The 24,572-nt window shown below is 40.7% G+C and overlaps 1 protein-coding gene and 1 pseudogene across 4 annotated transcripts in view; both read right to left on the bottom strand.

Annotated features, from left to right (window-relative positions):
* The window catches only part of RBPMS (RNA binding protein, mRNA processing factor), a gene marked incomplete at both ends in the record, with an annotated part of 191,409 nt that overhangs the window by 143,321 nt on the left and 23,516 nt on the right, over window positions 1–24,572 (bottom strand). The window lies entirely within an intron of this gene.
* Window positions 2,222–11,650, bottom strand: LOC307068768 (MAD2L1-binding protein-like; annotated as a pseudogene). The gene is made up of 4 exons: window positions 11,645–11,650; window positions 4,006–4,114; window positions 3,624–3,839; window positions 2,222–2,730 (listed from the first exon to the last, which is right to left on the bottom strand). The product of its transcript is annotated as an MAD2L1-binding protein-like (transcript).

Genomic DNA, 24,572 nt, shown 5'->3' on the forward strand with positions numbered 1-24,572 from the left:
ATGAGTTCATACGAGACAACTAACCCCACAGTCCTAAGCTCAGGAGGCTCCCTTCTTTGTAAAAGAAAACTAAAATCTTAGGAACACTTAAGTTACTTAAAATTCAAGATTTTTCTACATCAGATATTCTAGAAGTGATTCACTGGCAGCAAACCAGAGCAAAAGATTAAGATTTACAGGGTGGCTTTCTGTTCTTAATGTGTGCTTAACAGTAGAGGCAAATGAAAGCAGAAGTCACAAACAAAAGAAAATATTTCAGAAATCTGAAATCTTTGAAAGAGATGTTCTCTAAAAAAAATTGTTCAATGAGGAGTCAACTGGTATAGGCAAGACAAGATGGCGGTTAAGAAGAACGTGGCTATGACCCAGCAATCCCACTCCTGGGCATATACCTGGAGCAAATCATAATTCAAAAATATACATGCACTCCAGGGCTTCCCTGGTGGCGCAGTGGTTAAGAATCTGCCTGCCAATGCAGGGGACACGGGTTCGAGCCCTGGTCTGGGAAGATCCCACATGCCGCGGAGCAACTAAGCCAGTGAGCCACAGCTACTGAGCCTGCACGCCTAGAGCCCGCGAGCCACAGGAGAGGCCACGACAATGAGAAGCCCGCACACCGCGACGAAGAGTAGCCCCTGCTCGCCGCAACTAGAGAAAGCCCGCGCACAGAAACGAGGACCCAACGCAGCCAAAAATACATAGATAAATGGATAATTTTATAAAAAAAGATATATATATATATATATACATAGGCACTCCAATGTTCATTGCAGCACTATTTACAACAGCCAGGACATGGAAGCAACCTAAATGTCCATCAACAGAGGAATGGATAAAGAAGATGTGGTACATATATACAATGGAATATTACTTGGCAATAAAAAGGAACGAAATAGTGCCATTTGCAGAGAAGTGGATAGACCTAGAGACTGTCATACAGAGTGAAGTCAGACAAAAACAAATATCATATAATATCGCTTATATGTGGAATCTAGAAAAGTGGGTACAAAGGGAGACACAGGTGTAGAGAACAAACTTATGGATACCAAGCGGGGAAGGTGGGGGTGGGATGAATTGGGAGATTGGGACTGGCATATATACACTACTATGTATAAGACAGATAACTAACGAGAACCTACTGTATAGCACAGGGAACTCTACTCCGTGCTCTGTGGTGACCTATACGGGAAGGAAACCTAAAAAAGAGGGGATATATGTATACATATAGCTGATTCACTTTGCTGTCCAGCAGAAACTAACACAACATTGTAAAGCAACTATACTCCAATAAAAATTAAAAAAAAAAAAGAACATGGCATGTTTCTGCTCCGCCTCGTCCTCTTTCTTATTCTTTTACAATTGGAAAAAGGGGTAGACCTGAAACCCAAATGAAATAGTAATATGTGAAAAATACATATAATTACGTGACCCTCACCATATTCACTTTAAACCACAATGACTTAACTATTCTTATAGTGACAAGCCAAAGGTCCTAAAGTATAGAAAGAACTCAGTTCTGCATATAACTAACATTAAAATGGTGCTTACAAATGGCTATGTAGGGATCCACAAACCCTAATCCAATTCCAAAGCCTAAGAGCTCAGAAGGCCTAAAGTTGTGTACGATGAGGGGAGAAGGGTCGTATATGTAACTGCACTGGGTGGCAAAACATGACCTGAAATGACTAATTTTCATTTCTCCCACTTAGTGTAACTATTTGTTTCACTGGAGAAATAGTCTGCTTAATTACTAGGCTCTACCTTAGATCTCACTGGGGGTATTGTGTTCAGTGGGTTATACACTGTGTTATTTTTTTTTTTAACATTAATCCATTCATTTTATATTTAAGTTCACAAGTCACATCCACATTATGTCCCTAGTAAAAATTCTGAAAGGCCACAGTAAAAAGCAGGAAAGGGTCACCTCCATAGGGGTGTCTGTCTATGGGCCCATGTTTGCTTTCCAACCCCCAAAAGAAACACCTGACCCAGCACCCTCTGGGAAAATCAGCCTTTGATTCAAAGAGATGCTTGTTCAGTGATGATTATTACAGCCCTAGCCATACCATCAGCCCCTGGGGAAGTCTATAACGGAGGCAGGCAGCCAGGAGGAGAGAACCTTCCTCTCACCAGGAATTAACTAGCTCCAAGCAAGAGACGGGTGACTTGGTGCCAGGGGGAAAGACAATTTAGCCATTGTGTTCAGGATGAGCATTCCCATTCACTCATGGAAGCCCTTCAGTGTCACCGGTGCCTGGAACCAAATGTAATCCTCCCAGGCTGTAGGTGGGATGGTGGGTTGGCCACAGGGTAGGGTCACAGCCAATCTGTGGCCCAGGCTGGGCACTCTGTAGTTGAGCTTGGGTCAAAACCAGTCTTCTCCACAGTCGCGGTGACCCTGTGCCATGACGATGGTGCCCATGAGTGGAGGAACCTGCAGCTCACTGAAGGCATCAGCCATGAAAATGGCTCAGAAGAGGCGGCACAAACAAGCTGCTGTGATCAGGCTCGGGTCCACGCTGTGGGGGACCAAGCGGGACAAGTCAAGTTCATAGAACTCCTAGGGACTGAGGGCATTGCCCCCAAGGAGGATCAGCACCCGTGGTACTAGTGTCCGGGCAAAGAGACCCTCCAGGTGGCTGAGGACGCTCTCCAGTTCTGCCACGGTTTGCTGGCATTTCCTGCTGCTCGCCTCAGCAGTGGCCTGAGGTTTCTTCTCCACCACGTCCTCTGCCAGAGACTGTGGCCAGGGGCTGCACTTCCGGCTCCAGGGCCGCCATCACGACCTCCTCCCCACTCTCCACGTGCTTTGCATCTGTGTTACCTTTTAAAAGCTAAAAGATTCTGAAGCACATCTGGTCCCAAGGATTTCAGAGAAGGAAGTGTGGACCTGTATCAACTCAATCATCCTTATCACAACCCTCTTGAGATAACGAGGTTAACTAAGGGTTAAGGAACCTACTCAAGGTCAAAAAGTTGGTAAGTGTTAAAGCTGAGACTTCAATTCAAGCCGCTCAGAGCCTGGACTCTTAACATTAATGCTATGCAGTCTTGTCTTTTCTCTTTTACAGCATCCAGATGAATGAGGTTTTGGATTTTCTAGTCATAATTACCAAAGTGATTCATGCAGGACACAAAAAAATCTTAAAAACCATATTGAGGCTTCAGGAAAAGAACAATAAGTACTGCATTTTAGGAAAAAGACTGGGCCTAGATTTACGCCTGTATTTCATAAACCACACCCACACAGCGCACTGCTCCAGATCAGCGTTGTGGGTACAGGGCAGAGCTCGAATGGGCTCTGTCACAGCCATCCTCGGTTCTCAAGGAGCCATTGCCAGTGGGTGTGGAGGAAGCTGTCTAAGCACACGCTTTTTTCAATCGCCCCTACTGTCACAAGTGGATGTTTCAGGGGACATTAACATCGACACGATGATTAAAGAAAATTTATTATGGGGGGTTAAAAAAAAGGTCACCATTAAGAGTCATGACATCAGTGGCGACAGCTAATGGCCAAGCTGTTTAGCCTTTCCCTGGACACCTTAATTCAGCTACTAATATCATCCCCAAAGCCATCCTGACCTTCCCTCTTCTCTCCGCAAGAAACGTAACAGGTCTCTTACTTGGTGCCCTCCCCCTCTTGACAGCAAGCTCGGGCTCGGGCTCGGGCTCGGGCTCAGCCGGCGCCCTCGGCCCCGCTACCAAGATGGCAGCCGGAGGGGTGTCCCGCCTCCGGAAGTGCAGCTGCACACCCGACACAGCTTCCGGTGGTGGGGACTGCTCTCTGGTGCCGCACGCATCAGTCGAAGGAAGAGAAAGGCAGACGGCAAACCAAGGGCCTAAGGGGCACCGTCTTTAGCAAAACAGGAAGACTTCAGGGAAGACAGCAGGAGTAAGGAGAATGTAATTAAGATGAGAAGGCTGTGACCAGCCGGCAGGGTTTACAGAAATAAGATAAATGACTGGCCGGGAGGGTTTACGGAAACAAGATACAGTGCCACCAACGCTGCATTTGGGAGCTGCCAAAGTCAGAGGAAGCGAGAGGGAAGAAAACCTTCAAGGGACACAGGAGTGCTGCAGAACGAAGGGCAAAAGGGAAAAAAGCGATGAGGACCTGGAAGTGCAGAGAATGCGAAAACGGAGTGTGAAGAATCTCAAGTGTTTTATTTCATTTTGGGGCTTAATTATTGCCTATATCACCAGAGGGAATATTTGGCATAGTAAAGGTCCAAAAAAGTATCGCTCAAAATTAAGTCACTACTTGCTCTTAGTTCAGTAACTTCCCATGTTTTTCTATCCAAGTTACTTGTTTCTCTAATATGTGTAGTCTATAGGAGGCTGATCATGTTGTTTCTGATATGATTGTTAAGAGGATACACGAATAAATAAACACTACAGTGGAAAAACTCCCAAAACATTAGATTTTTTTTCTATTTTTGGAGGGTTCATTTTTTCCACATTTAACAGCAAGGAAACAATCTTGATACTACCTAGCGTCTGTAACAGAAAAAGGACAGAAACTAGGCATTATGATGGAAAAAGTGAAATACACCTTATCCATCTTTCTAGACTGTTCAGTCTCTGGAACATTTCCATTAATGGGCAAGAAACATCCTAGTGCACTATGTACACCTGTTATTTGTAAACTCTATGACATGAATCGTGCTTTCCCCACAATCTGGTCTACTGAACTTGACTTTTTTTCTGTCAGCCTAATAATACCTGTGCCAAGTTTGAGGTCTGCAATTCTAGCTACACAATGTTCCACTGCTTTTTCTACCCTGGTTAAAAATTTCTCTACTGGTTTTGCTGAAAATCGAGAAGAAACAATATACCAGACCTATGAAAAGCAAGTTAAAGAACAATTTAAAACCCTAGCTTTTTAGACTACACCCGAATCTCCTATTTGTGTACACTCAGGCACTCAAAAATTATTTGATCATTATGGTTAGTGTGAAAAATTGATAATTACTATAGAAAACAAAACAAAACAAAATAACAAGCGCTGCCGAAAATGTGAAGAAATTGGAATGCTTCTTCACCGTTAGTGGGAATGCAAATTGGTGTAGCTGCTATGGAAAACAGTATGGCAGTTCCTCAAAAAATTACACATAGAATCACCATGTGATTCAACTATCCCACCTCGGGGTATATACCCAAAAGAACTGAAAACAGGATCTTGTAAAGATATCTGCACACCCATGTTCACAGCAGCATAATCCACAATACATCCAGGAGGTGGAAGCCATCCAAATGCCCATCAACAAATGAGTGAACAAACAAAACAAAATGTGGTCTATACATACAATGGAATATAATTCAGCTTTAAAAAGGAAGGAAATCCTGTCACATGCTACAACATGGATGAACCTGAGGACATTATGCTCAGTGAAATAAGCCAGTCACAAAAAGACATACTGTATGACTCCACTTATACAGGATTACCTAAAGTAGATAAATACACAGAAACAGAAAGTAGAATGGTGGCTGCCAGGGGCTGGAGGGAGAAGGGAAATGGGGAGTTGTTTAACAGGTACAGAGTTTCAGCTTTGTAAGAAAAAAAGTTCTGGAGATCTGTTGCATAACAATGTGAATATACTTAACATTATTGAACTGTACATTTAAAAATGGTTAAGATGGCAAATTTTGCGTTTTAACCACAATTTAAAAAATTTTTTATTATATAAAAGAAGAAACAATTAGCAAGAGAGAAGCAAACTGAAGATTACCTCTACAGAAGAACTTTTTTCTTGTAACTTTCAGAATGTCAAAAGATTTCTAACAACATTCCTTTTTTGAGACGTTCACTGCAAGTCGGCCTATTTAAGGTTCTCTTAGGTCCTATTATAAAAGGTTCCTTGTAAACCATGAATCAGTGCCTCCACATCATTATGCTATCCTGAGAAAGGACTCTCAAAGGAGCAGATAATGCTTTATGAATTATCAAAACTACTTTTAACTTCTTAGAAATTGCCGATTCATGACTCCTCCAACTCGGCTGTAAGATTCGACAGGAAACATAGAACACATCCTTTCCTTCTGGCTTTAGGATTAAAGTGATTTACTTTTAACTTACGCACCCATAAAGTTTATCCTCCAAACATTATTTCACATTAGTGACTGATCACAGCTCACATTAACTTCATCTAAAATTAGGTCAAAATAACCACTAGTATTACAGTATCAGAGTATGTTTGACACTTCCAAGTAAATTCAGATATTCCCCCTCTACAAACAGACATTTCAAATAAGACCGTATCTATTTCTAGCTCTGTATATAAATACAAACTTGACATAAACAGTTTCACATCTAGGCTATTTAATAATACATATCATTAATACAAAGGGAAAGAAAAACATAAAAAGGTAGAGTAGTATAGTCTGTACTTGAAATGCCTCTCCCTTCACCCCCCGCCATGTGTGTTAGGATAAAGAAGTAAATAATTTAATTCCAACTGCAGAAGTAAATGGTAATTCTTAATCCTCCGTGAAAGGTAATCAGGTACACCTTTTTTTTTCCGGCCGCACCATGTGGCTTGTGGGACCTTAGTTCCCCAACCCAGGCCCTTGGCAGTGAGTGCAGAGTCCTAACCACTGGCCTGCCAGGGAATTCCAGTTACACCTTTGCTTGAATAAGTGTTTCCTCTACCAAGTCACTTAGAAGTTTCAGGTAAAATGGCGTTCTTGGCTGCTATCGTCTTCCCTACCCCTTGCAGTAATGACCACCATCAACTTCTGGTTCCACATATTGTCAGTCCACTTCACTGCACAGGTAGGACAGATGAGGCAAATCTACTTAGTTATACTCTGTATCTGATAAAGGTTATAATGACCACCCTAAAACTTGGGAAGAAGAAGGGTAAGACTAGCAGTTGGCTCAGAAATTTTACAATTATTTAGAGAACGCTGTTGATTAGTTTTTATTTTACTAAAAGCCACTAGGCTATTTATCGGCAAGGGAAGAGGAAGATGGGAATGAATACTAAGCAAATAAATATCTAAAATTGTGCTCTAAGATAAACTTCCATAATAGATAAATCATTTCCTAAGTAAAAACAACAGTTTTGTTTGTTTTTTTGTTAAAGCACTCAGAGTTCAACACAAAATTCTTCTGAAGTGAACTTGCTTATCCAAATGGCAGGCTTTGATAACATCAATTTTAACGTTTGACCTATAATCCCAGCAACTCCAGGTCAAACTGCTACACATATCATGACCGTATAAAGGTTCATTATTTATTCAATTCAAATGTTCTTACTTATTCAAATGTTCAAGAAACATTAAATCCCATGAGCAAGGATCTCTGCTAGCACAAAATCCAATCGTATGAATTCAACACAATGAATCCATCTTTCTTTTGAAAACAAAAACACAAGCAAACCATAACTGCAGGAAGAAATGTAAGGGCACCAGCAAGCTGTGGCAACCACATAGCCCAGCCTTGGAGAAGCAGGGAAGCAGGATGACATGTGCTGAGAAAGCTAATGCAGTCCTAAGTGACAGTAATGTTAGATAAAGGAATGTAATGGTGCCAACATGTTCTGCATAGAAGGGCTGTACTCAGAGCACAAAATCCCATCTGGAGACTTCCCAGAGAAGAGCAATCAGGTCAGGAAATCAACTGGAAACTACGGCATATAAAAATGGTTGAACAAAGTAGAGATGTTTATCCTGAAGGGAAAAATACAAGGCTCAGGAGAAATCCGACAGCACATTTAAAATATTTACAGCTGCCCTGTACAAGGAGTAGGTTAATTATATGTTGTCATCCAACTAGGCAGGAATAGTACTGGGCATGGAAGTCACAGTTCTAGGAGTGCAGAACCACTGAAACTGTCCCTAGTGAAATGGGCTACCTTGGAGAATAGAAAGCTCCTGGCAGCAGGAAATGTTTAAAGTGTTCAGAAAAGTGAAAAGAAAACCTAGAGTAATTACTTCTCCAAGCCTCTAAACATCTTCTGGTGCCAGGAGCTTTCTATTCTCCAAGGTAGTCTGTTTTACTATGAACAGTTATTTTCTTCAAAAGAAAAATGGGGATAATTATTGGAAATAACTAAATTCCAAATAAGGACTTTAGGAAATGTCAGAAAAATTGTTGCTCCTTCCCTATATTTATCCATATTCCAAATGTTTTTTCTATCTTGAATCAATATATTGCTGACTTAAATAATCTAACCAAAGGTTGTTTTTCTCCCAGTCACCAACTTACCTTTGAAACCTCTTCAAGATTATTCCTGATATACAGTCTTCCCTAACGCATCACTCCACCACCACAAACACACAAGCACACACACAGACTGTGCACATATCCCCATTGGCTGCTGTCTCTTTAATCTGTGTATATCATCAACACAGTACTCATTGTCCCATAAGGATTATTGACATGAACAGAATTCCAAGTTACAGCAAAGACTCTGAATTTAGAAAGTCATGTACCATAAAGTACTAGTACTACTCAATTAGAAAGGTCTATGAAATTTATGAAAGAATTAAGTAAATCAAAAAGTGATGCACCTTATATCCAGAGAAAACCATAATTCGAAAGGATACACGTGCCCTGCAGATACATGTTCACTGCAGCAGTATTTACAATAGCCAAGACATGGAAGCAACCTAAATGTCCATCGACAGATGAATGGAAAGAGAAGATGTGGTACGTACACGTACACACACACACACAAACACACGGATACTACTCAGCCATAAAAAAGAATGGAATAATGCCATTTGCAGCAACATGGATGGATCTAGAGATTATACTAAGTTAAGTTAGTCAGACAGAGATAGACAAATATCATATGGTATCACTTATATGTGGAATCTGAAAAAAGATACAAATTAACTTATTTACAAAATGACTTACAGACATAGAAAACAAACTTACAGTTACCATAGGGGAAAGGTGGGGGGGATGGATAAATTAGGAATTTGGGAGTAACATATACACGCTATTATATATAAAACAGATAAACAAAGACCTACTATATAGCACAGGGAACTATACTCAATATTTTGCAATAACCTACACGGGGAAAGAATCTGAAAAAGAATACGTGTGTCTATATAATTATATGTATAAAACAATCACTGTGCTGTATACCTGAAGCTAACAGAACATTGCACATCGACTATACTTCAATAAAAAAATTATTTTTAAAAAAGCAATGCACCTAAAAAGACGGCCAGAGAGCATGTGTTCCAACTTGGCGCCTTCACAAGAAGTTAGCAACCACTTGGATGGTATAGATATGTGTCTTCTTTGGACATGTGTCCTTTAGAAACATGTTTTAAGATCTTCTTCATTTTCAGCCTTGCTTAGATTGTAAATTCCTTAAGGACAGAGAGGTCTTCCTTTCCCTGTCCCACAAAAGCCCTCCTTAGGAGCTGGTTAAATGAAATTCCATAAACTGCTCACAAATAGAAAGCTTACACTTGGAGAACTAAATTGTGTGATAGTGTGTGTGTGTGTGTGTGTGTGTGTGTGTGTGAGAGAGAGAGAGAGAGAGAGATGAGGGAGTAATTTTTTTTTTTTTTTGAAAATCTGGTAGAATGAAACACAAAGTTCTTTTTTTCTGTTCTTAGTGGACAGAAGTCGACCACTGATAGTAACTCCCTTACCTCCAACTCTCAGGTAATAATCCCTGATACACCTAATTTCCTAAGAGTTGTGGAAACTAAAAGCTCCCAGACTTCTAGTACTGGGTTTAATACCAACCACAGAATTTCAGAGTTAGAAGGTAACTTAGAGACCGTCCAACGTAACTCCCTCATTTCACTGCTTAGAAAAGTGATGATGCAGGACTCTAAACAGTTTTTTCCCTTCTCCTTTTTAAACCACAAACAAAATATGGGCTCACTCACCTCACAGAAGTCACTGCATTGGTTTAGGACCACCTGAGACTCATGACTGCTCAGTTACTTTATTCTTGAAGTAACCCACACTTGGAAGTCATCTCTTAGATAACATGGGTACAATGACAAGTCTTACGTATACCATGGCAAAAATCAGAACACGGGAGAGCTCTAGGTCAAGTTGATAATTATAATAATAATGACTCCATTATAATAAGAATAGCTATCATTTCATAAACTCTGGCTATACTTAGTTGATTCAATCCTATGCATACAGTATCTCATGTACTCATCCCAATGATCCTGCTACGGCAGAGAGAATCACCCCTGATTTACCCATGAGGCTCCTTCTACTCCAAAGACAACACCTCAAAGTGCAGAGTCTGGATTTAAACCCAGGCCTGTCTGACTTCAAAACCTGTGCACTCTCTGCTGTGCCACTTTAAGTACTGTCTTGCAGTTCCTCAGAGTTGTTCCAGTTCTCTAGGACGTTTCCACGTGTTCGGAAAGGCATACACAATAAAAAGTGGTCTGGTTCACTGCAGCAAGCAAGGGCTTAGAAGCCAGGCCCACCAGGCTTAAGAGTGCTGACACCATCACTCACTGGCTCTGAATAACCGGGGCACATAGAATAGAGAGGTATTATGAGAAGCTTAACAGGGCAAATTTTAAGAAATGAAGTCTTACTGAATTAAAGTTATTCATAAATCATCGCCCCTAAAATTCACAGGATTGGATGGAACCTGATAAATCATTCCAAACAATGTAGGACAACCTTAGAAAGAACTCCCCCCCACCAAAAAAAAAAGATATTTTAAAATCCAAACATAAGAGAACTCTGTAGTTTGCTTCCCTTGTGGGTGTTTATTTTGTTTCACAATTAAGTGGCCATTGGAAGAATAAGTTTTTTCAAAGTTCTGGAAAGTCATCTTAAATTAGGCCCCGGAAAGAAATGGAATCTCTTTTAGTAATGACTCTTGTTTTCTTTGAAAGTTCATGTTTGGGTCAGCCAAGTTTTAAACGGTAAAATTATATTGCTGGGTTGTTATTCAAGTTTGGGGGTTGGGTGGGGATGAGGCCGCTAGCTATTTGGATCACTGTAGGACAGCTTATCTGGTTTCTATACTGAAAGAAGGGTCTATTCTTAGGCAAAAGACATCATCATTTTAGAAGAGCAGAAGCGTGCACTGGATTTCTACTGAACAATCCGCATGGGAAGACTCCAGAAAAGTCTCTCTCTCTCCAAATAAAAGCTGTCTTCAGGGCTTGTGTGATTTTTCTTGAGTCAATGGAATGTCCAAGCTAAAGGGTTCTTCTTTTGTTGTTTTCCTATGTTGCAATATAGCCAGATAGAAAACAATTGTGTAAGGATTTTTCCCCCCATTTATTTATTCTTTGCCTTGTTATAACATGAATAAAGCCACGAATAGTAACAAATAACTGAAACTACCGCTATGTTACGAATGAGCCAGAAGCTGTATTTGTGTTGTTTTTTTTTGTTTTTTGCGGTACGCTACGGCCCCTCCCGCCGCGGAGCACAGGCTCTGGACGCGCAGGCTCCGCGGCATGTGGGATCTTCCCGGACCGGGGCACGAACCCGCGCCCCCCGCATTGGCAGGCGACTCCTCAACCACTGCGCCACCAGGGAAGCCCCGTATTTGGTTTTATTACAACAGCTATTACCCTGAACTTAAACTGTTAGTCATATGAGTAATATGCAAACCACACTCTCACGCTCTATTAACGAAGCCTGTCTGATTTTAATATTACCCTCTGCTTTTAATATAACTACCTTCATGGACGAAGTCATCGCAGTCATAGGAGCAAAGGAAGTGGTGTGGGTGATAGGAATGCGAAACAGGTAAGCGACACAAGTTAAGGCAACACTCCTCAATGGATAAAAAAACATTTCACTCCAAGGAGGGTTTAAGTAGCCCTTGGCACCAACATCCTCAAGGGACATCAAAAGAAGTCATGAGCACCTCTGTGGTCACTACTGTTGGCACCAGATCAGAGGTCCTGGTGAAGATTTCTTGCTTAAGGGTAAAAATTAATAATAATAATAATGCAAATGAGATGCACGGCTAACTTGTCTACAGTTTTTCATCTAACCAAAGACTCAGGACACCTCATCAAAGGGGTGAAAAATCATTACTTTTTGACCAGAGAGTCAGTTTCAACAACTATAGGCTAATCTGTCAAAGATTGGTTCTAAAGAAAAGTGATCTTTGGGACATTAAATAAAAAATTTTTAAACTCTTTTCTTGACAATAGAACTGTATGATCAGTAATACGTATACTGATAAGCACCCTTATTGAATGAGAGAAGAGAGATGAGATGAATGGAGTAGGCCTTGCTCATTTTAAAACGACTTTCACTTATATATTAAAAGTAAATCATAGGGACTTCCCTGGTGGCACAGTGGATAAGACTCCACGCCCCCAATGCAGGGGGCCCGTGTACCATCCCTGGTCAGGAAACTAGATCCCAAATGCATGCCACAACTGAGGAGCCTGAGAGCTGCAACTGAGACCCAGTGCAACGGGAAAAAAAAAAAAAAAGTGTTCATTAAAAAAAGTAGGGCTTCCCTGGTGGCGCAGTGGTTGAGAGTCCGCCTGCCGATGCAGGGGACACGGGTTCGTGCCCCGGTCCGGGAAGATCCCACATGCCGCAGAGCGGCTGGGCCCGTGAGCCATGGCCGCTGAGCCTGTGCGTCCGGAGCCTGTGCTCCGCAAGGGGAGAGGCCACAACAGTGAGAGGCCCGCGTAACAAAAAAAAAAAAAAAAAGTAAATCACACCCACAAATAATTACTTTTCCTCCCGCATTGTCATCATCTGCTTTACTTTTCATCATTTTCACTAAGAAAATGGCCTTGTTTTTATTTGTCTTTAAATTTCAGCAGCTTGCACAGTGCCAAGCACATGGTAGACACTTACTATATCTTTTGGGAGTAAGTGAACTATAAGAGATAGGTATTTTTTAAATTCATAGCACTTTCACCCATATCTCAAGAAAAGTAAATGAAGATGAGGCAGAGGCTATAATTTTGGCCTTTAGGAGAAACTACTAAATAGGGTGTTAGTACGGGTCTCTCAAAGATACCCATATATTCTCAGACATGTATAAAAGGACTGTTGCATGATTATCTAGCTTCTCCAATTAGTAACTGAGATAGCTACCAAGAACTCAAACGCTAGTCTCTTCATATAACACTTAAATACCACTAATTTTTTAAATGCTGTCATTTTGTAGCAGGAGATATTATGGTGATAGAACCGTTTTGTATTTTGACTGTGTTCATACATACCTACACATGTGATAAAATTTAGAAAACTAAATATAAACACACACGTATAACTGGTAAAATCTGAATAAGGTCAGTGGATTAGAGCAATGTCAGTTTTTTGGTTGAGATATTAGATTTCATACTACAGTTATGCAAGATGTATCACTGGGAGAAACTAGGTGTAGGGTACGTGGGGATCTCTCTGTATTATTTCTCACAAGTGCATGTGAATCTACATAACAGTACATCATGTGCCTTGGAATAACCCTTATGAGGCAACAGTATCAGGCTGCAATCTCAGCATTCATTAATAGAAAAGGAATATCCAGAATAGCAATTTAACAATTGCAGTGAATTAATCCGTCCTTATTAAACTACATCTTGAATACAGTGTCTCCAGGAAAACCAGGAAAAAAAACAAAAAAACTTAAATCCATTAGTCAGTGAAAAGTACCGCTTTGTTGCTTGTGTTGGGTACCAGAGCACATCAGTGGTGTTACTGTAAGGGACAAGAATTAGGTCTTGCACCACTAATATGTGTACAGTAAATTATCCAACTGCTGTGTGCTTTGCTGGGCTGAGGTTGAACAGAGTCTCTCTACCCACTCTTACCTTTATTGACCAAAAAATAAAAGAAAATACGGATTTCTGGTGCTTGGGAAACGTGAGGTGGTTTAAAAGAGTGGGAGAAAATACTGCGTGTGTGGATGGGAATCATTCTGTGTTTTTGTTGTGGTAGTGGTTGTTTCTTTGTTTTTAATTCATTACTTTAAGCTCTATTCAAATAAACTATATTTTTAAAAAATGCTGTCATTATTGCATTTCCGTTCATTGATATGACATACTTTGTAATGTACTTTGGGGGAATGGGTCAAAAGTTATTCAACAACTCACCAAAAGATTAACTCTCTTTATAAGATCTGAAAAATGTGCCAAACAAGTGCATTTCAGGGATATACACCATGAAGCCTCTTCTTTGTTTTCACCTCTCAAATATCTTATTCCACGTAAAACAGAGAATAATCAAGGCATGCAACTTGTTGTTTCTTATAGAAATACTACAGGTATAGAGCAATAAGTTTGATTCTCTCTATACTGCCAACAGTGGCAAAGGGACTTGTGCGATTTCATATTTTTTAAATTTGCCAAGTTTATGTGTAGATTATATAACCAAACAGTTACAAACAAAAATATTGTTCTATGAATCGAGTTACATGGGATAGGGCATTTAATTTACAAATTACTATGATTCAATTTCTTCTAAAAGCACTTTCCCCTCCCCCTCTTTCACTTTAAAAATAGTTTAAAATTCACAAATTGACCTACATTTTGAAAAAGGAAACAATAGCAAATGTATACCACTTTTTAAAGCATGGAAACCTGGAGATAATAGTACCATTTATTGGGCTGCTAAGGTTAGAAACTATGTAGACACCAAGAAGCCAAAACATGAAGGAAAACAACTGCAAGAAATTAATGAAAGGGATCTTGCTGGGTAACCTGAGGCCCCAGTTGCTAAGGATGTATTGAGACCAACTGTAATTGATTAAACTTTGACTACGAAATAAGATTATAAACTTTTTATATTTCACTACAAAAACTAGGGGACATGTATATCAATCACTGGATGATGTGGTTAAGGCTTGCAACACTGTCATTAGCTTAATTGTTTTGCTTTTTTAAAAGGGGAAACTAAATACCCTTCCAGGAGGCCTGGATTTCACAGCTTTTAATTTAGGCATAATTTAGTTTTGAAAGCACAGAGAAGATACTGCCTGGGGAGTCCAGGAAGGCTTTCTAGAAGCAAGCTGTGTGCTCGAAGGCAGAAAGGTGGTCCTGCACAGAGAGCACGGGCCCTCCAGCAGCCCCTCACCCCGTGCCAGCCACATGGCCATCCATGTGACTCCACGTGAGGGCTGATGGCATAGACCCATCCCACATCCAGACACAACGTTATATGGCAAATCAAGCCACTTTTTTGGACCTCAGTTTCCTTACTTGTGAAAGGAGAAAAGCCTAGACTAGCAACGTTCCTTCCAGTTCTGAAACAGGATTATTACAATTATGACTTTAGCATGATGTCTCTTCTCCATCCTGCCTACAAATAAAACACACACAGGAAGAAACTCCAATGACATTTTTTTCTCACCACCTTTGACCTGTCTTAGAAGCAGAAGCAAATGCTTTTGTGATTAAGTGTTACTTATGAATTCCCACAGGGCTGAATGTTACTGGTGGGGCTAAACATGGTGGCGACCCCCTCCGTTTCCCAAAGCTTACTAGGGCTGCTCTGAAAGTGATGTGAAAAACACAAGGTTGTAACATTTAAACTATACATTAAAAGTGGGCATTTCCTTAAAAAAAAAAAAAAGTCATATTCCCACAGTATCTTTTTTTTAATTTTTATTTTATACTGGAGTATAGTTGATTAACAATGATGTGTTCGTTGTAGGTGTACAGCAAAGTGACTCAGTTATACCCATACAAGTAACCATTCTTTTTCAAATTCTTTTCCCATTTAGGTTATTACAGAATATTGAGCCATGTTCCCTGTGCTACACAGTAGGTCCTTGTCGGTTATCTGTTTAAAATGTAGTAGTGTGTACATGTCAATCCCACACTCCCAGTCTATCCCTCCCTCCCCTGCTTTCCCCCTGGTAACCATAAGTTCGTTCTCCGAACTCTCCCACAGTACCTACTTCTAAGTGCTTTAAAGCCCTTTCAGAGATCACAGTTAACATTAATACAGAGAGATGGGTGGTAGACTGAAAGTACAGTGTCCTACCAAGCCTCCTGGGGTGGCCTACAAGTGTTAGATTGATTTATTTGATCCGTGCTGGTATTTAAACTTGGACAATACAGAATCGACTAAATTTCTTGAAATAATGTTATCTCCAATTCTGGCTGGATTACTTAGAGTTTTTCATTCACTCAACAATATTACTGCTTAATGTTATGATTAATCATGGTGTTTAGCAGCTGCTGACTATTGTGTGCCAGACACAATACGCACTGATTCACGCCTTTCTGTCCACCCTCCCCCCAGAAGCCTACAGATGTGGAAACAGAGGCACAAAGAGACGGAAGTCATTTCCTCACAAGGTCACAAAGTCAGAATCTGAATTCCGGCATCCTAACCCCACAGCCTACCTGTTTAGACACTGGATGGCAAACATACCTAGCACCGAACACCGTTTGGGGTGATCAAGATGATTAAGACAAGTGCTTGGTTTACAGGCGGTGGAGCCTGCCAAACGTATAAAAAATAATTACAACCTGATATGTGTGCGCTGTAACCCAGGCCTTTAAAAATTGCTGTGGCAACACAGTGGAGAGAGGGGCCTGCTGGGGGAGTTCAGCAAGACTTCCACTTGAGCTGGGCCCTGAAAGATGAGCACGCATTCCAGGTGGAGAACATGTGCCAAGGTACATAAAGGTGAGTGAGCGCAGGGAATCCAGTGTGGCGTGAGGGGACAGGGGGCACGGCAGGAACGGGGAGAGCTTCCAGGCTCGCTCACTGAACCCCTTTCTGCCTCAGTTCCTACCGGGCTAAGGGTGGCTAGAACGCAGGGTCCACTTGACAGTTGTCTCCTACAGGGATAGTATCTGGTGGAGTTTGAAGGAATGCTTTTTCTTCCCTTCTGAGATGCACTTCCCAGAGACAGAAGACTTTAAAAAACAAATGGTCCTGGGGTGCAAGCAAGAATATATGTGTGAGAAACTAACCGGTTAGCTGAATTTTAGAGCCAGGAAGGCAGAAGATGGCACACATAAGGGGAGGAGCAGTAAGTGGCTCCCATGATGAATTTCCAGATACGGTCTGTGGCCTTTAAGGGGTTATGAACAAAGGGGTGTGTGTCTGTGTGGGTGTGTGTCTGTGTGTGTGTGTGTGTTTTCCGGGGAGAGTACCCACAGGTTTCACCAGATTCTCAAAGGGATCAATGACCCCCAAAATCAACAATCACTGCTTTCAAGCAGGCCAGACCTCCCTGCAACTTATAACACCTGGGGCAACCCTAAGACACCTAAGTTAAAAAAGAAAATCAGGGCTTCCCTGGTGGCGCAGTGGTTGAGAGTCCGCCTGCCGATGCAAGGGACACAGGTCCGTGCCCCGGTCCGGGAAGATCCCACATGCCGCGGAGTGGTTGGGCCCGTGAGCCATGGCCGCTAAGCCTGCGCGTCCGGAGCCTGTGCTCCCCAACGGGAGAGGCCACAACAGTGAGAAGCCCGCGTACCACACACACACACACACACACACACACACACACACAAATCAGTGCAAGCAAAATGAGAAAGTACCCCTGGCCTCTTGGGCCTTACTTGAAACCCTGACAAACACTTTAGCTTAAGGCTCTGTTCAAAAGGCCTTTAAGATCTGAGATAGTTATGTTTGCCTAACTTTATTCAGGTCCTATTATGCAAGCCTGCCACCTATTCAGGACCCCAAATGTTCATGATTGACCGATAAGGTAAAAACTCTCCAATTTGTAATCTAATTCTCCTAAGAAAACCTGCTCTCTGAAGAAATCCAAGAAGCTGGATTCACAGGCCAGGTACTTAATTAACTTCTCTAAACTAATATTTAAAAGAAAACTTAAAAATAAACCACACCTCAGTGAGACTTGCTCTTAATTTTCTACCACAAGATTAAAAGGATGACTGCCCCCTAAGGAATAATCATCACCAAGGAATCTGAACACAAGAAAGCTTATTTGCAGACTGGTGACTGGGTCCCCTGGTGGAACGTGAACATTGCTAACCCAGCATGTGTCATCACGGCCACATCTTACATCACCAGCATTTCAACATATCACGATTCTTCCACTGTCAGCATTTATTCTATTTCTGTTCACCTCCATGCTGCTTTCTTTAAAGCAGTGCACAGGCCAAGGGAATATAAGCAACTTTTCATGAAAGACACAGAAAGAGAGACACGCCTTTGGGCACTCAGATGCTGGGCAGCAAGGAGCAGAGTGGTGGTTAAGAAGAGCGGTGCTGGAGTCAACAGCTCCCTGGGTTCGATGCCAGCCTTCTCACGAAGCTGTGCAAGCTCGGGCAAGTTACCTGCCCTCTCTGTGGTTTCTTCACCTATAAAATGGGTATCATAGTTGTATTTCCTCATAGGATTGTTATGAGAACTCAGTAAGTTAACGTCCGTAAGACGTTTAGAACAGCGTCCGGCAACTAGTGTTTGATGAATACGCTAAATCTTACCAAAATTCCTTGGTTAAGGAAACTAGCTGTTTCAACAAAACTGAGAAAGAAAAGCCATGTTTGGTAACATGCCAATATCCAGGTTAACATGCCCACTGTTCACTGTGAAATAAAACACCAAAATAACCACTACAAGTGCAAATACTTTAAGTCTCCATGGAACAAAAACTATTTGTAAAAAGAAACATTTAAAAATCGGAAAATCAATCTAAGTTAAAGAGACATTTATTGAGCTACTACCACATGTTAATCACTGTGCTAGATGTTGGTGATAAAGAAATTAAAATTACTCTACATAGACGTCTTTAAATCCCAGGAGCAGAGACTACTGAGAGAGTAGGATTCATGCTTTTATCCACTGCAGTATATTGAGGAGTAAGCCTTAACTTCTGAAGGAAAACAAATTTCTACCCAAGTAATAATAGTGTTATTATTTAACACTACTTATTATTATTATTACTACTTATTATTATTAACACTTTAATAATGGGCTAACGCTCTTGTTGGGTATATATGTTTTCTCCAGAAACATATTGCAGGAGTGTCAAAAATTTTGGAAACAACCATGTTTCCAGGGACAGAGAGTACGATGATGTAATTGTTACTGTAGCATTAATTGCTCTTTTACCTTAAAGTTTACTAAGAATTAAAAACAAGATCCTTTCTAGGACAAGCTCTGTGCCAGACACTCTGCCACATGTTTTACACACAAGATCACCTTACAGTTCCATGAAGTAGATATTACCATTATTTTCTTAAAAATAGATGAAGAAACTATGGTTTAGAAAGCTTAAAAGGTCACCCAGCCAACAGGAGAAACACACCATGAACCTAGTTATGCATCTAACCTAACTGCACCCGAAGTGTGATTTTTAATGAAATTTTCTGTGTCACAAAAGCTGGGCTTATTGGCTGATTTCTCCATAACCTGCCCTCATCCCACTTCTCAATGATAACCCCCTTCCAAATAAATAATAATAATAATAGCAGCTTTGAACTTGTTGAGCACATATTTACATTCTTTTTTTTTTTTTTTTTTTTTTTTTGTGGTATGCGGGCCTCTCACTGTTGTGGCCTCTCCCGTTGCGGAGCACAGGCTCCGGATGCGCAGGCTCAGCAGCCATGGCTCACGGGCCCAGCCGCTCCGCGGCATATGGGATCCTCCCAGACCGGGGCACGAACCCGTATCCCCTGCATCGGCAGGCGGACTCTCAACCACTGCGCCACCAGGGAGGCCCACATATTTACATTCTAATGAGGCATACTCTCTATTACTTTTGCTACAATTTGTATTATGCAACCCTATGGGGCAGCTTTTGTTATTCCCAATTTACACAGGAAGACATAGCCTCAGAGAAATCAAGTAACTTGCCCAAGGTAACACAGCTAATAAGTGACGAGGCCAGGATAAGAAACCAGGATTCAAAACCTACACTGGTCCACTCCAAATCTCAAGGCACTCTGAAGAAGTGGGAAGCTCATCTAAATTTTCTGAATGTACACCCAGAGTAAACCTCTCCCCCAGGACGCCCTCCTTCTCAACTGCCCCATGAGGCTGGTCTCTGAAAAGCGAAGATATTCTTCCGGGAAGTTCCCACCCCTCGACCCGATGGACTCCGCAGATTCTTTGGTCCCGGTGAGCACCCGTGGGCCTGAGCTAGAAGCTGAAATGAACTAAAAAGAGAAGAAAGAAATAGAGGGAAAGAGAGTAAAGAAGAAGTGGAAGGGAAGTGGCTGTTTCCCAGCAATAAATTTTCCCTGGGCCCCTTGGAGCTCCGCCCACACTGGAAAACAAGCAGAGTGAGTCTAACTCAGACCTCTCCAGGCTTCCCCTTCCAGACCCTTCCTCACTCGGTCCTCCGAGGTAGCTAGGCAACCAGAACCTACATACACAAAGAGGAAAGCGATGCCCAGCCCTGCCACACAGGTCTTCCAACAAAAGCAGAACTGGTGACTTATAAATACCCGCAAGGTGACGGAAACACAGAACAAAAAGATAAGGGACAAACAGTACAGATGTTTGAGGGTCTGGATCTCTAGTCCGGGTAAGCATTTAAAAAGCCCTGGTAAGACACTGGTGGACAGAAAGTTGGAGGGCTCGGCTGGGGCACCAGATAGCAAAGCCCACGGCGATTCAGTTCAAGAGCAAAGAGACTGGAAGTGAGGTTGAACAGCTCTGGTATTAACACAGCAATGAAGCTCTGGGGCGTGGACACTGTCATATACATTTATTTCAACTGCTCTGAGGCCTTTGGGCCAGGTTCTGGTTCTCATCCCTACTTTGGATAGTGGAAATCAATGGATACACGAACGCAGTCAAATGATTCCCTATTTAACGAGTTCCTCTAGCATAAAGAGTAGACACACAGAAATTGAAAATGGGATTTTGTTTCAGTAAAACACATCCATTCAATACCTCTAAGAATGTGATCTTTCCACTTTAAGAAGGTGCATTTTTGATGTATTTCTTCTGCAACTTCTTGTGTGTTAGCTTACATAATAAAAAATTATGGCAATGAGCCCAAGTGGAAGGATTTCCAAAATCTACCCTCAGATAGTCTAAATGTGTCAGAAACAGACATTTGGGTTTCTCTTGTACATTAAGTTCCTACAAAAGGAAGTGCCATGCAACTCTCATGCCTCAACAAAGCCCAGGTTTGTGTATAAAATAACAGTAGATAATCCGACACATCCCAGCCCAAATGCTACTGCTTCTAAGCAGCTTTCCTCAATATCCTACCCAGTGATCACTCTTACCTGTTACAGCAATTAACCTTTTCTAACCTCAGTTTACTACTTTCCACCTAGTAGCCCACAAGCCACCCGAGGGCACTGCAATGCTTGGCACAGAGTAGGTACATAGAAAACTTCTAAAAATCATCTGTTGATGTTGTATATTCAAATTTAAGAATACTAAATATAGTATTTGCATATGACATTCGTACTTTAAAGAGTTTCTAATGGGAAAGACATATATGCGCACACCAACGACAAAAACACCGTAGAGGATTCATGAAAACATCGCCAGAAAGAGGAAGCCAAGTAATGCCTACATTTGCTTGAAGAAATTTTACTTCAATAATGATTACTGCAGATGTGCCTGTCCAGAACTAAAGTTAAATTAGCCTGGTAGCTGCTGCCTGGTGATAATTCTCTTAGTGTCAGGAAGTTGGTCAGTATGTGATTAAACATGATTCTGCTCTTAGCCCCACCCTAGATGCTATCAGTTCCTTAAACGGAAGGTTCTGCAGCTGACCAGCCACACTCAAAAAAAAAAAAAACAAAAAAACAAATCATGCCAAATTTTCATACAAGTAACTACAAATTCTAAAAACCCCCTTCCCATCCGTGCACCTTTTACTCGTCTTTACAGCTCAGCACACATTTAAAGCATAGGGCGGAATAAATTAATATCGGCCATTCTCGTGACTCACAACAGATCAATATTTTAAATTTTTAACTTACAATGTCAATAAAATACTAACCAGCCCGTCAACTGATTCCAAGTTTCTAAACCATTCCTACTTCCTGTTCCTAGATATGCCCCAGGACTCTCCTCACCTTCCACCACCACCCTTCACCCCTATTCAGCCACGTCCACTGGGAAAAACACCAGAACATGAAACACACATGGACTTGGCTGACGTGTATGAGCATCTTCCTTTTCTAACCCCTATTCAAGCTTTGTGAAATGTCCAGCAAGTAGATTCGAGTGCATATTTTCCTTAAAATACTTTTTTAAATGACAAAACAAGAAATCCCCAAATGGAGCTTTGCTCAAAGTTAGAACAGCATGCAATCAGTTCAAAAACTGAGAAATACTTTTAGACTTCATGAAAAAATGTCCCTAGCGAGCGCTGTGACTTTTAGCTGGTCATTTCACCTTTCTGGACTTCAGTGTCCTCATTTAGTGATTTGTCTCTTTCAACTAAAATGCTGCACTATTTAAAGATTTTTTTAAACCATTTTGAAATGGATTTTGACATCTGGTGAGGAAAGTCCCCCTTCATAGTTCTTCTTTTTCGAAATTTTCTTGGCTGTCCATACATTTATAAGTCCAACTGAACTTTAGAACCAGTCTGTCAAATTCTTTTAAAATTACTTTAAATTTTTATTGGAATTGTATTTAATTTATAAATTAATTTGGAGGAAACTGATAACTTTATGATACCCATTCAGGAATATAGTCTATCTCCATTTATTCAGGCTTTTATGTCCTTTAGAATACAGTATTCTTCAGGTAGTTCTTTCAAATTTGTTTTTACGGTTGCCAAGAATGTAGTTTTTAAAATTTTGTTTTCTAGTTTGATTAGTACTGCTTTCCTATGCTGGTAGCTTAAAAAAAAAGCCTTGCGATTTTGTGTTTATCTTGTCTGGCCAACTTATTGAAGTTTGTTATTCTAGGCTTTGTTTCAAATAATAACAGTTTGGGCCTATCGTTAAAAGACAAGCAAAAAAACTAGGGAAAATATTTCCAAAATACTTTAGAAAGTACACACATGAAACAATGTTTATGATATATAAAGAGTGCCTAGAAATCAATACCTTAATAGAAAAATTAAGAATATAAATACAATAGTCTCCGCATTATCTGCAGGGGATATGTTCTATGTCCCCCAGTGGATGCCTGAAACCATGGATAATACTATGTATGTTTCTTCCTATCCTAACTGGTGGGTACATGTACAACATGGATATACTGGACAAAGGAATGATTCACATTCTGGGCAGGACAGAGTGGGATGGCACAAGATTTCATCACACTACTCAGAACAGTGTGCGATTTAAAACTGATGAGTTGTTTATTTCTGGAATTTTCCATTTAATGTTTGGTCCACAGTTGACCGTAACAAACCACAGAAAGCAAAACCATGGATAAGAGAGGATTACTAACCAAGCTGTTTAAAAGCTGAAAACCAGTGAACATATGAAAATGTTCAACTTCATTAATAAAAATACAAATTAAAATGATGAAATGCCTTTTTCCCAGCCAATGATTGCAAAGGAAAGACAATTATCTGATGTTAGAAAGGAGGTGAAGAAACGAACAGTATATTAAAAAGTCTTTTTAGAGAGAAATTCAGCATTATCTATCAAAAAGTTAAGTGCACATAACCTTTTCTTCCAGAAATTCCAATTCTAGTAATCTCTACATTATACTCGTGTTCCAGAGTTAAATTTTATTTTATTTTTATTTTTTTTGCGGTACGCGGGCCTCTCCCATTGCGGAGCACAGGCTCCGGACGCGCAGGCTCAGCGGCCATGGCTCACGGGCCCAGCCGCTCCGCGGCATGTGGGATCTTCCCGGACCGGGGCACGAACCCGTGTCCCCTGCATCGGCAGGCGGACTCTCAACCACTGCGCCACCAGGGAAGCCCTAGAGTAAATTTTTAAATGGCATATGGGAAAAAAATCCTTAAATATCCCTTAAATTGTCCAAGTGTATGTAACTCATTAATTCAAGCATGCCTAATAGTATACATAAATATAAATTTATTTACCGAGGTACATATATCATAAAGAACACATAGACAAAATATAATTTTACATTTTTAATTATGTAAGAGCATATTATGATTGAGTTCTACTAAGTTAAATGCATAAAATGCAACTCTATTACTCTGTTAGAAATACCAGCACACCTGTGTCTGAAGATGTATACATAAAGATGCTTCCTGCAGTAGCATTAGTAACAGCAAAAAATACTGAAAAATAACTCAAATGTCAGCAGAAAGTGGTAAGACATATTAGTGTGCATCCTTACAACAGATACTATATAACTATTAAAAAGAATGAGGTACGGCTACACATTCTGATACACAAGATCTAAGATTTATTGTCAGGTTAAAATAAAGAGAGGGAGTAAAATCATATGTATTGCATGTAAAAAAACATTTTTATCTGCATCTAAGTGCATAGAAAGATGCTTATTATACCATTAACTGTGATTACACTTTTGGAACAGAATGGGGTGGGAGACTGAAGGGAAAATTATATTTTTACTGCATGTACTTCTGTATTTTTACATTAAAAAAAATCACAAGCCTTATTACTTTGTACGTTTTTTTTTTAAACAACGGAAAAATGAGGGAACATGGTATTTATGGTCCTTTGCAACTCTCCAAAAGTTTATGAAAAACAGGTTTTCTGAGGAGTCTCCATGTTGATTTCAGTCACTGATAATGTCAGTTATCTGGTACTGGGTAGTAGTGATGACT

The sequence above is a fragment of the Hyperoodon ampullatus genome (genome assembly GCF_949752795.1).
Source record: "Hyperoodon ampullatus genome assembly, chromosome: 20".
NCBI lineage: Eukaryota > Metazoa > Chordata > Mammalia > Artiodactyla > Ziphiidae > Hyperoodon > Hyperoodon ampullatus.